The following is a 16,190-nucleotide window of genomic DNA, read 5'->3' as shown; positions in this document are numbered from 1 at the left end:
GAGAGATGCTATTGTTCACGATGAAATTATGTCACCCTAGGTCCTAAGAGCCATATTTGTAGCTCACAATGTTTGGACAGTTTTATCCTAAAGTATCTCCTACTATGTTTCTTTAAGTGTGTTGTGTTCTGATCCATGTATACGATGCACTTTTTCTCTGCCAATAAAGGAGATTGATTGATTGATTGATTGATTGATTGATTGACTGATTGATTGCTATTTTTTCCTAGCTTTTTGGTGGGCGTGGTTGGGGGGGTATATACCGCAACATGTCACTGATACAACAATTGTTCATTAAAAAAGGTAAAGGGACCCCTGGCCGTTAGGACCAGTCGCGAACGACTTTGGGGTTGCTGCGCTCATCTCACAGCCGGCGTTTGTCCGCAGACAGTTTTTCCGGGTCATGTGGCCAGCATGACTAAGCCACTTCTGGCGAAACCAGAGCCGTTTACCTTCCCGCCGGAGCGGTACCTATTTATCTACTTGCACTTTGACGTGCTTTTGAACTGCTAGGTTGGCAGGAGCTGGGACCAAGCAATGGGAGCTCACCCCGTCGCGGGTATTCGAACCGCCGACCTTCTGATCAGCAAGCCCTAGGCTCAGTGGTTTAGACTACAGCACCACCTGCGTCCCAATTGTTCATTAGTGGTGGCTTTATACTAGACCATCCACAAATAATTTTGCTTTATTCGTTGTTTTGTGCAGCTTCCCCAGTGTTACACCATTACTGCTATCTGGAGGGGAAGTCATGCACTATAGCCAAGAAAGGAGGACCAAAATTTTAAAATAAAAAAATGGAACATTTGTACTATCAAAGGTTATTGGATTTCAGCAGAAAGTTTGCAGGATGTTCGCTGATTGGATACAAATGTAGTCTGACCACCTTGGAAATTTTGCAGGTACAAACAGTTGCAAGCGGGATCGTGTATAACTGCCCCGATACTATCATGAGCAAAAACTCTCATGAATGCACTATCGATCGGATGTCTGGAGGGACCTCGCTGCTGCTGGAAACAGACAATAGCTGAAACCATTGCGGCAACAGGGCTTTTTAATCTGGATGTTGTGCGGCACTGATATAAAGTAGTTGCATTTATTGCTATGACAAAGGCTATTGAAGATGATCAAATCTGATGAAGAGGAAAATAAGAACTGCAATCTTTTCTTCTTCCAATGTGTGGTGGCTTTTGCTTCTTAAGTTGTTATGAGACGCTGCAGGCAATGGAAGTGTGTGTCCTGATCACGTTTTCGGCTTGGCTAAAATGAAAGGGATGATTCAAAGTTGATGGCATAACTAACCCAGATGCAGTAGGAAGCAAGGGTGGCTTTGCTGTGGCAGGACGTGAAGGAACTGTGCTTGCTTATTTGTAGGGGAAAGAGGGTGGGTTTGATCAACTTTAGCCCTGCAGAGGGAAAGTGCACCCTTGCCCCCAGTTTTTATTAATCCTCCGACGTGCGCAGCTGGTTCAACGTACAAAGAAAATATTCTATACATCTAGCTTGTGATTGTCCTACCGGCACTTCTTTGCTTAGCAAATGCAAAAACACACTCCTGGGTTTGAACAATGCAAGAATACTGAGAGAACAGTGGGTGAAGTTCTTCTCAAGCCATTCTGGCCAGCTTCCCATCCATTAAAAACAGCCTTTTTATTCACGTGTAAGATCAGATAACAGCTGTTGCTGGCATCAAAAGAGTGGGCAACAAACCAAGCTGGAAATCTAAAAAGCAGTATTGTTGGGTATTTGTGTGCTAGATATTCTTCTGTTGCTGTACAGAGATGGTCATTGTCTGGGAACCCAAGCTAATTCAGTCTTTATCTTGCAGAAGGGGGTGGAAGTCAAGCGGGTACCTATTGGACGCCGTCTATGTCGTCACTGCATAAGTCCAACAAGTATAATTATATTGTTACCTGGGTTTTTGTTTGTTGGCGTTGGTAGTTGGAATACAGACCTCAGTGTGAGTCCACTGTTAGGATGGCACTTGCCAACTACAGCTTTTATGAATGGTTGTGTTAAAAAATGTGTGTGCGTGTGTGTGTGCATGTGTGAAAGAGCTGAAACATCTGCTGCCTGATTCACCAGGGGCATCTTTTTATTCAATTAAAAGGTTTTAGGGAGTGAAATGTTTTCACTTAAATTCTCAACAAGCAAATGATACAGTGCAAATAACAACCAACCACAGACTGGTATGTAGAGCAGGCTGCAGAATGGGTGATCACAGCGCAGCATCTCTTCAGACATATGAATGGCATCAGTATTGTATATAATGAGGCACGGAATGGCACATGGTGGTGAGTTTCCTTAATTTTGTTCCCATAGCTTAGAAATGGAAACTAAATCTTATAAAATTCATTGTGCTTTAATTCACATTTATATAGATTGGGGGGTGGGGGTGGCAGTGTATACAATGGCTAGGGCAGCTCAGAAGGGCCCTTGCCAAATGCCTACACACTGGTAGAGGCCTGACTAAAAGGTAAAGGGACCCCTGACCATTAGGTCCAGTCGTGACCGACTCTGGGGTTGCGGTGCTCATCTCGCTTTATTGGCCGAGGGAGCTGGCGTACAGTTTCCGGGTCTTGTGGCCAGCATAACTAAGCCGCTTCTGGTGAACCAGAGCAGCGCACGGAAACGCCGTTTACCCTCCCGCTGGAGCGATACCTATTTATATACTTGCACTTTGACGTGCTTTCGAACTGCTAGGTGGGCAGGAGCTGGGACCAAGCAACGGGAGCTCACCCCATTGCGGGGATTCGAACCACCGACCTTCTGATCGGCAAGTCCTAGGCTCTGTGGTTTAACCCACAGCGCAACCCGCATCCCACAGAGGCCTGACTGGAAAGCTTAAAACCCGCCGCTGCTACATGGGAGATGGGTCGGAAAAAAGGAAATATAAATTGGCCCTTGCCAAATTGTTAACTTTTGTTTCGCTTCGTTAAGTCCTTCACAAGGTCTTCTTTTGAGAAGTCAGCGCCATATTTGTTTAAAAGGTTTTTTAATGTATTTACTGCTATTTTAAAAATGTGAATTGATCATTTTATTTGGGGGGGGGGACTATGAAATACAGAGGAAGGGGTAGGAGGATGATTTTTAAGTACGGCAGGAACCACAACCTTTATTGCTAGGGACAACCAGCTGAAATAAGACAACAGCACATGGATACAGGATGCAACAAATTAATAGTCCCTGTGCTGTTTGGATCAATTGTTCTGATGATTGTTCAGAACAACAAGAAGAAGATGGCAGGACTCTACAGGGAATAAAAACCCAATTATTACTAGAAATGGCTAAGGCTGAGGCACCCTTACCTGGAAGTAAGTCCTATTGTGCACAATGGGACATATTTATGAGTAAACATGCATAAGACTGTGGCATCCAGCTCAATCTTTTGCAAGAGCAAAAGTGGAATTCTGAGGAATCTTGGCTCCGTCATTTGTGGTTTGGATTCTTTCCCTCGCCGGCTAACACAGAACTTTGTTCTATTCTGTCCCTCCCCCCTTTTCTTTCTTTCTTTCCCATTGCTTTTCCTTCTCCTCCCTTTCCTTTCACTTCTTTTTGCAATCCTGCGGGGAGAAAAGAAGACAGCTTGGTTTCAAACAAACTCAAACCAGCAGAAACCCGCTGACAGTTCCTCCGGCTAAAATAATACCTTCTTGCTGACCTGTTTATCTCCGACAGCATACCTGCTATGTCTGCAAATCCAGTTCCTTGTCACTTCCCCTTCCAACTTTTCTGCTTATCTAGGATAGCAACGCTTAATATCAAAGCCCACGTATGTGGTTGCTATTCTGTGCACAGGTTACTGTGGAGATAAAACGGCCTCTCGTCCTGAACTGTGCAGCGTGTGTAGATTTGTTACTGCATCACAGGTTTTTCTTTGCTATCGCTGCAAACCTTCTCATTATTTGCTAGTTATTACACGGCCATATCCCTAATGAGGCAGACGTTTCCTTATGGCGGGCTTGTCAGCAATTGCATCATAAACAAGGAAGAAGCACACAGAACATCACCACCAGTGCTTTCAAGACAAGACAAGACAAGACAAGACAAGAGATCGGGGCATTTTTCAGATTGACGGTCACCTTTCAGGAAACCTTTTGGGGACTATATCCCAGAGGTGGGGTGCGGGAACAGAGGCAAAAAATAGGAGGACCACTTAATGCACATTTTGCCCTTGTGCAGCAGGGTAATTTCTACACAAATTCTCATCTACATCCAGGCCTGCAGCCAGTGTTAGAAACGAGATATGAAAGCTTGGAGCTCAATGGCACCTTAAACCGAGGTTACAGGCACAACAACAGAATGACTGGGCGCGCTTTTTAAATAACAAGAATACAAAGCTGAAAATGAATGAACTGCAGCAATAATAATAATAATAATAATAATAATAATAATAATAATAATATTGAACGGTAGCACGATTGGAGCAATATTGCCAGGTAACTCCAAAAGCAGAGGAAGGGGCTCACCAGAGGGCACCAGTCTTCAGCAATTGAGGATATGTGTTCCAAACAAATCAAGGGCACAAGTTGAGTTTTAGGGTATGTTTAAAAGAGCCTCAGATAATAAAGACAATTGGGTCAGATTGAGACTTAGTCGCACTTAGACTGACTCTTTTAAGCACGACACAGTCTGCATCCAGGCCAAGGTTGTCACAAACGACCATGAGGAATTGCTCTTGGATTGGCAATGTAGACATTTTCAAAATAAACAAATACATAAACCAGGGTGGAATTTACACACATATTTAAAAAAAAACGCTGTGAAAATGCTTTTTCTAAAAACGTTTTGAAAAATGCATTGAATCTGGCATAACTCACTGTCGCCATTTAGTGTAATATTTGTATATTGCACTTTGCAGCACATTTAAAACGTTTTAATTGCAGCTGTATAGCTGAGTCCCTGGACTGGAACTGAGTTCTCTGGTTGCATAAATGTCACTCAGGAATTACTGCATACTGCAGACAATCTGAGTAACCTCACCATGTTTACAGTACTCCAAAAGCCTGAACTTTGTATGCGCTGAACAACTCCCACTGACATTTCAGGTTTCTGAGCAAAGGCTCACTCAGTGATTTCATCTGCACTCTGTAGTTCATCAGATGACATTTACTGAGGAAGATTCCTGAATCTGCCCACTTGAATACATCCGTAATAAGGCCTTTTTGGAATGTAACCGTATTTCACCTTTGCTGGAAGGGGGGGGGGGGGGACACACGACTGAAGCTGAAGGTCAAGGGTCAGGGTTTTCCAGGGATGTGCTCGCTAAGATTTCCACATCTCAGTAGTTTCTAACAAAGAGCAGCCGTAACTTGCATGACCAGGAAAAATGGCAAGTCTCGTTTGCTGGTTTTGGAAAGATCACCCCATTCTCTTCATCCTGAGCAGTGTTGCTCCTCCTTTGCCCTTTACATAGCTTTGCTCAGGTTCTCCAAAATACACAGCGAAGAACAAACATCTCAAAGGAGCCAAAATATGGCCTCTCTCCAAGCTACACAGATTTGTACGGTTTGTCCCCATTAAGGAAAATATGCAAAGGTTTAGGTTTGCCAACAAGAGAAGTGTGCTCATGTGTGCGAGTGTCCACACACATGTACATACATTTGCCAGTTGCCACTTTACACGTGAGTAAGGATATTTGGAACCAGAAAGAAAACAGAGGGGAAGACTGGATCTCTTTGTGCCTGGCTTGGCTGTTTGGAAAACTCATATGTCTACATAACAGTCTGAGATGATGGCAGTTGTTGTCCAACAACAGACTTCCCCCATCCCAGTGTTAATGGAAGGACCTGGTTGAGACACGGTGATCCTTTTCTTCCTGCAGTTTGTCAAATGCCCACTCAAACAGCTCTCCCCCATGTCTCATTCTCAGGAGTGGCTGAAGGAAAAGCCTTGTTGTGCATCACGGACTGGTCCCAAAGGAGCTTTCTCCAGATGCCCCAGGCCAATGACAACGGTAATTACTTTCGTTGCACTACAGAACCTCTGGACAGCAATCACGTGGCTACACTGCGGAAGCATAGCAGAACTGGATAGCTCAGCTGGTTAGAGCGTGGTGCTGATAATGCCAAGGTTGCAAGTTTGATCCCCATGTGGGGCAGCTCCAGATTCCTGCTTTGAGAATGCAGGGTCCCTTCCAACTCTACACTTCTATGATTAGAAAAGCTTAGCTAGAAAATAAAGTAATAGTAATATCAGGAGTAAGGGGACGCAGGTGGCGCTGTGGGTTAAAGCCTCAGCGCCTAGGACTTGCCGATCGAAAGGTTGGCGGTTCGAATCCCTGCGGCGGGGTGCGCTCCCGCTGCTCGGTCCCAGCGCCTGCCAACCTAGCAGTTCGAAAGCACCTCCGGGTGCAAGTAGATAAATAGGGACTGCTTACCAGCGGGAAGGTAAACGGCGTTTCCGTGTGCGGCTCTGGCTCGCCAGAGCAGCGATGTCACGCTGGCCACGTGACCCGGAAGTGTCTCCGGACAGCGCTGGCCCCTGGCCTCTTAAGTGAGATGGGCGCACAACCCCAGAGTCTGTCAAGACTGGCCCGTACAGGCAGGGGTACCTTTACCTTTAATATCAGGAGTGGCTGCAGTCATATACAGAGAGCCCCTCCAGTTCTTTTTTATTGCACACTCATGGTGATTTGTGCTCACAATGCTATTAGGGTAGTCATACAGGATCCCCGTATGACTCTGGGGCAATCACACTGCTTCATTTCCAATCAGTGCATGTCCCCAAGACTGCCCCGCTTTTGCAGAAACCAGAACCATCCACAGCTCCCAACAGAATAATAATAATAATAATAATAATAATAATAATAATAGAAAAGCGATAAAATATCAAGCATTAAAAACTTCCCTAAACAGGGCTGCCTTCAGGTGTCTTCTAAAAGTCAGATAGTTGTTTATGAATGAATTTATTATTTTGGTCACAGACCAGTTCCAGTCCACATACAATATCAACGAAGTCATAAAACACGATAGGGATACATTTGAATTTGCAATTAGGTATAACAGGGACAATACAGATATAGCAACAGTTTAAAAATATATAAATTAAAATTTAGTTACTAACATATAACCTAAAATTATCATTTAAGGCCTTAATCATGATGATAGCACAGCTTATTCCCTAAGTTTTATGGCAATCACACAGAATTTGGCTACCCTTAATGGGATCTCAGGATCCTTGACCTCTACCAGGGATTTTAGACACAGAAGTTTGGATTCATTTGGAGATTTGTGCATAGTAGGGGTAATAAATACCGATGGTATATCCCCGTAAAAATGGCAGCGTAACAAGGCATGAGAGACAGTGTGTGATAGTTGTTCCACTGCCTCTCTGCCTATATTCCAAGTGTGGCCACAGACACTACAAAGACATTAAAGGTAAAGGTAAAGGGACCCCTGACCATTAGGTCCAGTCGTGACCGACTCTGGGGTTGCGGCGCTCATCTCGCTTTACTGGCCAAGGGAGCCGGCGTACAGCTTCCGAGCAGGGACCGAGCAACGGGAGCTCACTCCGTCGTGGGGATTCGAACCGCCGACCTTCTGATTGGCAAGTCCTAGGCTCTGTGGTTTAACCCACAGCGCCACCCCTGTCCCTCACAAAGACATTACTTGTGCTTTTATTTTCAGTCCTTTCCCTGAGGATCCCCAACATGGAATTTGTTTTGAACCCCACAGCTGCTACACTCCGTGTCCGTGTTGCTTCTGTCCAGCAGATGCCACAGGCATTTTGAAAGCCAGACACGAAAGAACCTCCACATCTCAGGTGGGTGCTAAGTTTGCCATGGGTAAGCCTTGCGAGTGTTTTTGACATTTCCTGTGTGATGCGTTCAGGCTTGTTTCACGTTCCCCATAGCAGCTGTATTACAAAAGGTTAGAAAAGGAAGCCTAGGGGGATAGAAAAGACACGCCTCAACAGCTTTACTTATTCACTCATTTAAAGGTACTAGCAGGCACGTCTTTTAATTGTGGAATGAAGGCGTTTGATAACTCAACATCTCTAAGTGCTGCCCGGCTGGCTAGAGTCTTCATAATCATCTCTGCAGTGCTTTGAACTCGGAAGTATCGCTTTGATGTATTTAACAACCCTTCCAGGGACTCAGCTACACAGCTGCGAATGAAAGGTTTCAAGTGTGTTGTAAAGAGCGAGGTGCAAATTTGACACTAGATGGCGACAGTGAGCTATGCCAAATTCAATGTATCTTTCAAAACATTTTTTTTTAAAAAAGCATTTTCACAGCGTTTTTAATATGTGTGTAGATTTCGCCCAAGGGACGCAGGTGGCGCTGTGGGTTAAAGCCTCAGCGCCTAGGGCTTGCCGATCGAAAGGTCGGCGGTTCGAATCCCTGCGGCGGGGTGCGCTCCCGCTGCTCGGTCCCAGCGCCTGCCAACCTAGCAGTTCGAAAGCACCTCCGGGTGCAAGTAGATAAATAGGGACCGCTTACCAGCGGGAAGGTAAACGGCGTTTCTGTGTGCGGCTCTGGCTCTGGCCAGAGCAGCGATGTCACGCTGGCCACGTGACCCGGAAGTGTCTCCGGACAGCGCTGGCCCCTGGCCTCTTAAGTGAGATGGGCACACAACCCCAGAGTCTGTCAAGACTGGCCCGTGCGGGCAGGGGTACCTTTACCTTTACCTTTAGATTTCGCCCAGTTCCCCTTCCTGTGTCGGCACTTGCAAGGGCTGGAGAAGCTATTGTCTCGCATGCCTGAAGGAAATGGTTTAAAAGAAAACTATACACAGTGACTTTCAGTAGTGTGCGGTGAAATTTTTCATAGGGGAGCAATTAAGGTCAGAGCCCTGCTGCCTCCTTCAGAAAGCTGGGCAGGCTTTGGGAAGGGGGCAGGAAGGCTCTTGGATCCCATCAAAGCATCGCACCTCCCTCCCTAAGCCAGGCAAAAGCTTCCTGGGCTTTGGAAAGGAGGACCCAGGCTTTAATACTCAAGTGAAATAAAAAGATCTCACCACTTCAAGCCCCTGGATCAGTAAATTCAGCCTAGGTTAGAGAGGTTGAGAGTCACAGTAACTCCAAAGCAAACATCTGTACTTGCTTTGAGGAAAGCTGAGCTGTGGAACTCCTTGCCACAAGGAAAACACTGTGGCAAAGATTTTAGCCATTTCCAAATATGGTTTAGATCTCAGCAAGAGCCAATCAGAGAAGGCCCCATTGGGCCTGAGCCCCAAGCTCAAATTTAGACATTGGTTAATTTCTTGTTACATTTCACAATTTGTTTTTCTGCACATTGTACCAGAGCATGCCGCACTCTAGCAGGTTTCAGAAGTTAAGAGATACGAAGAAGAGAAGAAGAAGAGTTTGGATTTGATATCCCGCCTTTCACTCCCTTTAAGGAGTCTCAAAGCGGCTAACATTCTCCTTTCCCTTCCCCCCCCCCCCACAACAAACACTCTGTGAGGTGAGCGGGGCTGAGAGACTTCAAAGAAGTGTGACTGGCCCAAGGTCACCCAGCAGCTGCATGTGGAGGAGCGGAGACGCGAACCCGGGTCCCCAGATTACGAGACTACCGCTCTTAACCACTACACCACACTGGCTCCAGCCAGAGACTTTCTCTTTTTTTGTAAATTGATACAGGTTGTGTCCTATTGAACGGTTTCAAACGCCTTATTTTGTTTCCGCACACCATCATTTTAATTTTTTATTATGGCTAAGCACCTCAAAAGCTGGAAATGGCCCAGGCCTCTCTGGACCCGGTCCGAGAGGGCCTGGATCTCAGTCAAAAGTGATGCCCGTAATTGCCAACTGATTGTGCTAAACTCTGCCTGCATCTGCCACTGTTTTGTGACTGGGTGAGCCCAGGCACCACTATTTTGTGGTTGCTAGGGAAACGTTTGTGCGGAGAAAATGTGGCCATAAGCAGTGGAGAACCAAATACATGCATTCGGCTCTCTCATTAACAGCCAGCATAGTGACTGGCAAAGAAGTGTTTTTCGTCCCTCATAAATGCATTCCCAGCTTGTCCCAACATTGCTGGCATTGGATAAAACATTACAGTCAGCAAGATCCAGAATGATCTGGTGCCATTGCTGCAATGAAGATTCCTAAGGTGGGTTCCTCAATTTCTTTGTGGGTTGAACGTATTTGCCAAGTAAAAGCAGGCAATGGGCATCTCTCCCCCCCCCCTTTAATTGCGTTTCTGATATACAGTGGTACCTCGGGTTAAGAACTTAATTCATTCCGGAGATCCGTTGTTAACCTGAAACTGGTCTTAACATGAAGCACCACTTTAGCTAATGGGGCCTCCCGCTGCCGCCGCACCACCAGAACACAATTTCTGTTCTCATCCTGAGGCAAAGTTCTTAACCCAAGGTACTATTTCTGGGTTAGCAGACTTTGTAACCTGAAGCATCTGTAACCCGAGGTACCACTGTATTTCCACAAAATATGAACACATCTAATGCAAAAAGAAAATAATCTATGAGGTTAAGATAAAAGAAAGAAAAATGACTGTTTGAAGATAACAAAAAATAGATAGAAAACCAGAGAGCATTCCTTAACTGACCTCCCACCATCTCCTTCCATGGTTCCGTTTATTTCCTCTCTCATGTTTTCTTGTTTCATCCCGTCGATCGCAACGACTTAGATCGACGTTAGTTATTTCTTACACTGCTGGAAAAACTTACCACCCTGCTAGGCTGATGATCTGCTTATAGGCAATGGGCATTCAGTAACCCCTACTTGCAGGGGGTCCCATGTCTCATTCTCTAGAAATAACGAAACATCCCTCCTCTCAGCCACTCTGATTTACTGACTGCCTTAATATATTGCTTTCCTGCCAAAAACAATTAAGAAGCCTTACAGTTTAAAAATAAAGGCATACAACCAGAGAGAGGTTAATACAGTAAGAAAGGAAGAGAGGAGGGGAGAAGCTTTGTCCCAACTCAAGAGTATGGAAAGGGTGTCAATTCCAGATGTTAAAACAAAATAAAAAAAATCCTTCCAGTAGCACCTTAAAGACCAACTAAGTTAGTTCTTGGTATGAGCTTTCGTGTGCATGCACACTTCTTCAGATACCTGAAGTGTATCTGAAGAAGTGTCTGAAGTGTATCTGAAGAAGTGTGCATGCACACGAAAGCTCATACCAAGAACTAACTTAGTTGGTCTTTAAGGTGCTACTGGAAGGAATTTTTTTATTTTGTTTTGACTATGGCTGACCAACACGGCTACCTATCTGAAACTGAATTCCAGATGTTGTTGGACTCCAACTCTCATTAATCCCATACGCTCCAACGTTTCTCCAATGAAAATAGGGACGTCTTATTCCATTATGTCAGAGCTGCCTCCAGGTCCCAGCTCACAGAGGACCAACGCTAGGCTGTAGTTATGTACAAAAGTCTTTATTGAGATTCAGTTTCCATTTTAAAGCCGCAGCGTGCAGCTCTACGTCCCGACCTTAGACCGGCGAAGTCCCGTCTGAGTCTCCTCCCCTTCCACACCAGTTTAAGACTCTCGCTTTGCTCCACCTCTTTCTAAGTTCCTTTCTCCTCTGGGTCCTCCTGCCCGCTAGGGTCTCATCCTTCCTGGACTCCTCTGACGCTGACCCTGACGATTCTTGCCCCTCCTTCCGGCGGGCTTTAGGACCTGGTTCCCTATCCGGGCTACCTTCTGTGCCGCTCGCCTGTACCTTTGAACTTGGCGCGCGCGCCCAGCCTGCAACTTTCCTCTTGACCGTTAACTCGCTCTCCGATGGAGGCGTGGTCAACCCTGACTCATCTTCTCTCGCTGGTGGTGCATATGTGGGCTCTGACACCTGGAACTCCTCCCCCCCACTGCGCTCTGGTGGGGAAGCTGGTCCTGATTTCCAACTGCTGCTCTGGGAGTCCCCGCTGGCCCCTTGCTTCTGGGGTGTCCCCCTTGGCTCGCCTCTTGCCCTGCCCATCGGCGCCCCCTTCTGTGAATCTTCCGATTCGCTGGAGAGGCTCATGGAATCTCTCGGGCTGCTGTCATATTCTCCTACGCTGCCCTCGGATTGCTCCCCCTCGCTCTCCATCTCTTCTCCTCCCTGCGCTCCCACTGAGTCCCTGACACATTATTATTATTATTATTATTATTATTACTATTACCCCATCCATCTGACTGGGTTGCCCCAGCCACTCTGGGCAGCTTCCAGCATATATTAAAAACACAATAAAACATTCAACATTAAATAAAGAAACCTTCCCCATACAGGGCTGTCTTCAGTTGTCTTCTCAAGGTTGTAGAGCTACTTATCTCATTGGCTCAGGGGTTGCAGAACTTCAAACCCTCCAATATTTCTTTGATGAAAATAGGGAAGTTCTAAGGAAAAGCGTGACATTCTGGGATCAAATCAGAAACACTTGGAAGGTCTGCAGTTTGGAGTCCAGCAATATTTGGAGAACTATAGGGCCCCCACCCTAGATATCCCTAGCTGAACCTTCACTGCTCTGCACTTTGTTCTACAAGCCTGGCAAAGTCAGTTTAAAACTGAGACCTGCACCCAGAGGATCCTCTCATTCACACAGGATGAGCTCTTTAAAAAATAATAATAAATGAAGAAATCTGTCTCCTTTCAGGGGATAGTATTGCTGCTTTTTGTTCTGGATTCTCCCAGCTTTGTGTGCAGAATGTGTGAGTTGCTGAACTATTACTTTGCCTAGTTGGTGCTCCTTATAATGGCTTAGCAATTAGTTGCCCTTTTAGGATAAGTGGTGCTAAAACTTTCAATTAAGCAGATTATTGAGATATAGATAGATAGATAGATAGATAGATAGATAGATAGATAGATAGATGATAGATGGAGATTGATGGCATGAAGAATCCCTTCTTGCTCAAGACTTCTGTACAATAACTTTTTACTGTTAGAAACCTCTTCTCCTCAATGTTGTCTTGTCTTTTCCTCTTTTGATTTTTTTATTTTGTATCTTTATTTCCCCCCTTTCTTTTCCTCTTTTTTATTCCTTTATAAATTTTCTATTTTCTACCTAATTTTCTTTTTCTTCATATGTAAAGAGATAGCATATAATGTTTGTATAGATATGTAAATTTTTAATCAATAAAGAATAATGTATGGGGGGGACAGAAACTTCCTCTCCTCTCGTCGAAGGCACTGCCGTCTCTTCCCCGATGACCATTAGCCCCAGACTGAGGGATGTGGGTTATAACACAGAATACTTTGCACCCTCCAGTCATGAGGTTGCCTTGGATTCCTATATTCACATGCCTCTATAAGCAAAGGACGACAAAACTGGCCATGCCAGCTGGGTTGCAAAGTGATTAATAGTGCAATCCAATTCAGGAGCACAACCCACAGAAGTCAGAGGGTAGACTCCCCCCAAAATAGGTTTAGCATCAGGTTGCAGGCTGTTTAAAAAGTGTCTGTACTGGAAATATGTAATTGTGGTTTTTGGTTTTTTTTAACTACGTACTTTCAAGTCTATATCTTGTCGTTTCCGAGCACAATTCAAAGTGTTGGTGCTGACCTTTAAAGCCCTAAATGGCCTCGGTCCAGTATATCTGAAGGAGCGTCTCCTCCCCCATCGTTCTGCCCGGACACTGAGGTCCAGCTCCGAGGGCCTTCTGGCGGTTCCCTCACTGCGAGAGGTCAAGTTACAGGGAACCAGACAGAGGGCCTTCTCGGTAGTGGAGCCCACCCTGTGGAATGCCCTCCCATCAGATGTCAAAGCGATAAACAACTACCTGACATTCAGAAGACATCTGAAGGCAGCCCTGTTCAGGGAAGTTTTTAATATGTGACATTTTAGTGTATTTTTCATCCTTGTTGGAAGCCGCCCAGAGTGGCTGGGGAAACCCAGCCAGATGGGCGGGGTACAAATAATAAATTATTATTATTATTATTATTATTATTATTATTATTATTATTATCTAGACTTGAAGTACGTTCAAGGTTGCCTCTTCTTCCAACAGCTCAAAAACAGTCTGGATCAAACCTTAAGTCTCCAAGGCATTGACATTTCAAACCTTTCAGAAACTTGCCAAAGCTTTCCTTTTGGAGACCATAACAGAACCCAGCAGCGGATGCACCGGCTTTTGCCAAATGCTTCAATAAGAGAATAAAAGTTTGGATCCAGACTTCCTGGCTTATATGCTATGGTAGCCATATGCAGAGCAGTAGACCCATTGAAATTTATGGGCATGAGAAAATGAGGTCCGTTAGTTTCATAAAAGTAGCATTTAATTGCAACCAGCACCCAGCTATTGCTGTCGTCATCTTCATCAAACAGTGAGACATCAAACATTAGAAACTTCCCTCAAGTCCCTCTGCCTGGTTCCCTGAAACTTCACTTCTCACAATGATGAACTGCCAGAAGGCCCTCGGAACTGGATCTCAGAGTGGATACGCCTTCTGGAAGAAAGCATTGGGTTTGGGGATCATTTTAACTGGTTCCTCCTTCTCTCTGCTGTCCCCTGTGAGTCCTGAAAATTTGGAGAGATGAAGGTATCTGAACAAAAAAGGAGCCTGCTGCGTCCGGTCAACGGCCCTCACCCTGTTCTTTCGTGGTCATGGGAAAGCCAGAAGAGAAGACCAGAGCACTCTTGACTCCTGTGGTTTCTAGCAACTGGTAGTCAGAAGCCATACTATCTTCATCCATGGCTAGTAGAAGTCAACTCTATCTGGAAGAGTCTGGAAGAGGTGACAATGGGAATCTCCCAAATCGCCTCTCCCCGCCCATCCTTCCTCCAGCAGATGTTTCTTCTAGATCTCTCTCTTGTGCGAATGAAAGGAGTCCTTCTGCTTGTGGAAAAGCAACTCCTTTAGCGTATTTCACTGCCAGGCAATCTCAGAGTTTTTGCCACACAGCCCTCCCATACACAAAAGGAGGTTAAATTATTAGAGATAATTTAAAGGGGGAAGAAAGGCTTTTCTCACAAAATACCCCCTGTCCCTGTGCATAGCTGGGTGTTCTTCTGCTAGTCAGCACACCTGGTACAGAGGGGAAGCAGGCCACACAAATGAGTCATGAACCCAGCTGAGATTCTGTAAGCCTCGGATTTAACACCAATAACTTTTAATATAAAAAAACTATTTAAGAAGCAATTCGGATTATTTGTCCAGCATGCAATACAAAAGGTGCCGTATGTTTTCCAGCCCTCCTGTGTCGCTCATTTTCTACAATTACGCAAAGGCTACAGGAAGGGCCTTTGTAGCAAGAATTCCATGAATGACTTTTTCCCCCCTTTCGGTAGTAGGCGATTGCCAGTTCCTTTCATTCTGGAGCCAGATTCTTAACTATTCTGCTTCAAAGAAAGGGGACTTTTATTATCAGTCCTACTTCCGGAGCATGTTCTCAAATCATGTTAGGGCACATTGTTTTCCCTCTCTCTTCCAGCAACGAAGCAGGGAGCAAATGGAATGCAGGCAGTAGAGGAGTTTGGTGGGGACATTTGGGAAGACACACTCGCTGACAGCAGTACCTGTGTACTCAGCAAAAGTAGTCTTAGCACCCCCTCTCTGGTAACAAACTCATTGTTCAACAAGGCAAAATAAATAAACGCAGTATTGGGAAGCGTTGTATGCAGGTGGGGTTAAGTGACGTTTTGTCTCAAATGAAAACAGACGTTTTCAAATTAATTCACTCCCCCAGCCCAATCCCTTCCCTTCCCGTTTTAGTAGTGTACCTCCAGAAACTCCCATACAACAGGAGTAATACACACAATATTCTGATCTGGATGAGGGGAGCCCTGCTGATGGTCCCCCGCTACACCTCTTAAAAAGAAAAAGAAAATAAGGGGGTGTCACAAGAGCATTCCTGATCTTGAGTGATGTGAGGAAGCAAACTTAATACGATGGTGCAAATTCTTTGTTTATGTACTCGCTAAAACTAGGCCACGGAAGGTATTGTTCTTGAATAAAGGGATGGAGGCTCAACTACTGGGTTGTAGTTTTGTTTTGTTTTTGTTTTTTTAAAAAGCTACATTCAGCTTGAACCCAGCTTTCCCAGCCATTTGTTTTAGCTAAGTGGGTTTTGATTAGTCCCCAAACGGATCCATTGGTGTTTAAATTAGTCAAAAGAGCAGTAAGCCTAATATGATTAAGGAACAGACCCGGACGGTGGCAGGCATCAAGACCATAGTCTGTCAAAGCTCCAAAATGTGACGTTGGGAAAATTGTTTTGTTAAAAACTACTGTTCTGTAGAACACAGCTGATGCTTCATACTCCATCGCTATTGAGGTGCTGTACGCTACGCCTTTCAATTTTTAT

At 45.1% G+C, this 16,190-nt stretch overlaps 1 protein-coding gene across 1 annotated transcript in view; it reads left to right on the top strand.

The window, feature by feature from the left end:
- KYAT3 (kynurenine aminotransferase 3) overlaps nucleotides 1-16,190 on the top strand; it is a 339,782-nt gene that overhangs the window by 120,864 nt on the left and 202,728 nt on the right. The window lies entirely within an intron of this gene.

This window comes from Podarcis cretensis (assembly GCF_951804945.1).
Source record: "Podarcis cretensis genome assembly, chromosome: 6".
NCBI classification, from domain to species: Eukaryota; Metazoa; Chordata; class Lepidosauria; order Squamata; family Lacertidae; genus Podarcis; species Podarcis cretensis.
The sequence above is the reverse complement of the archived record's forward strand: the minus strand, read 5'-3'. Positions and strand labels throughout refer to the sequence as shown.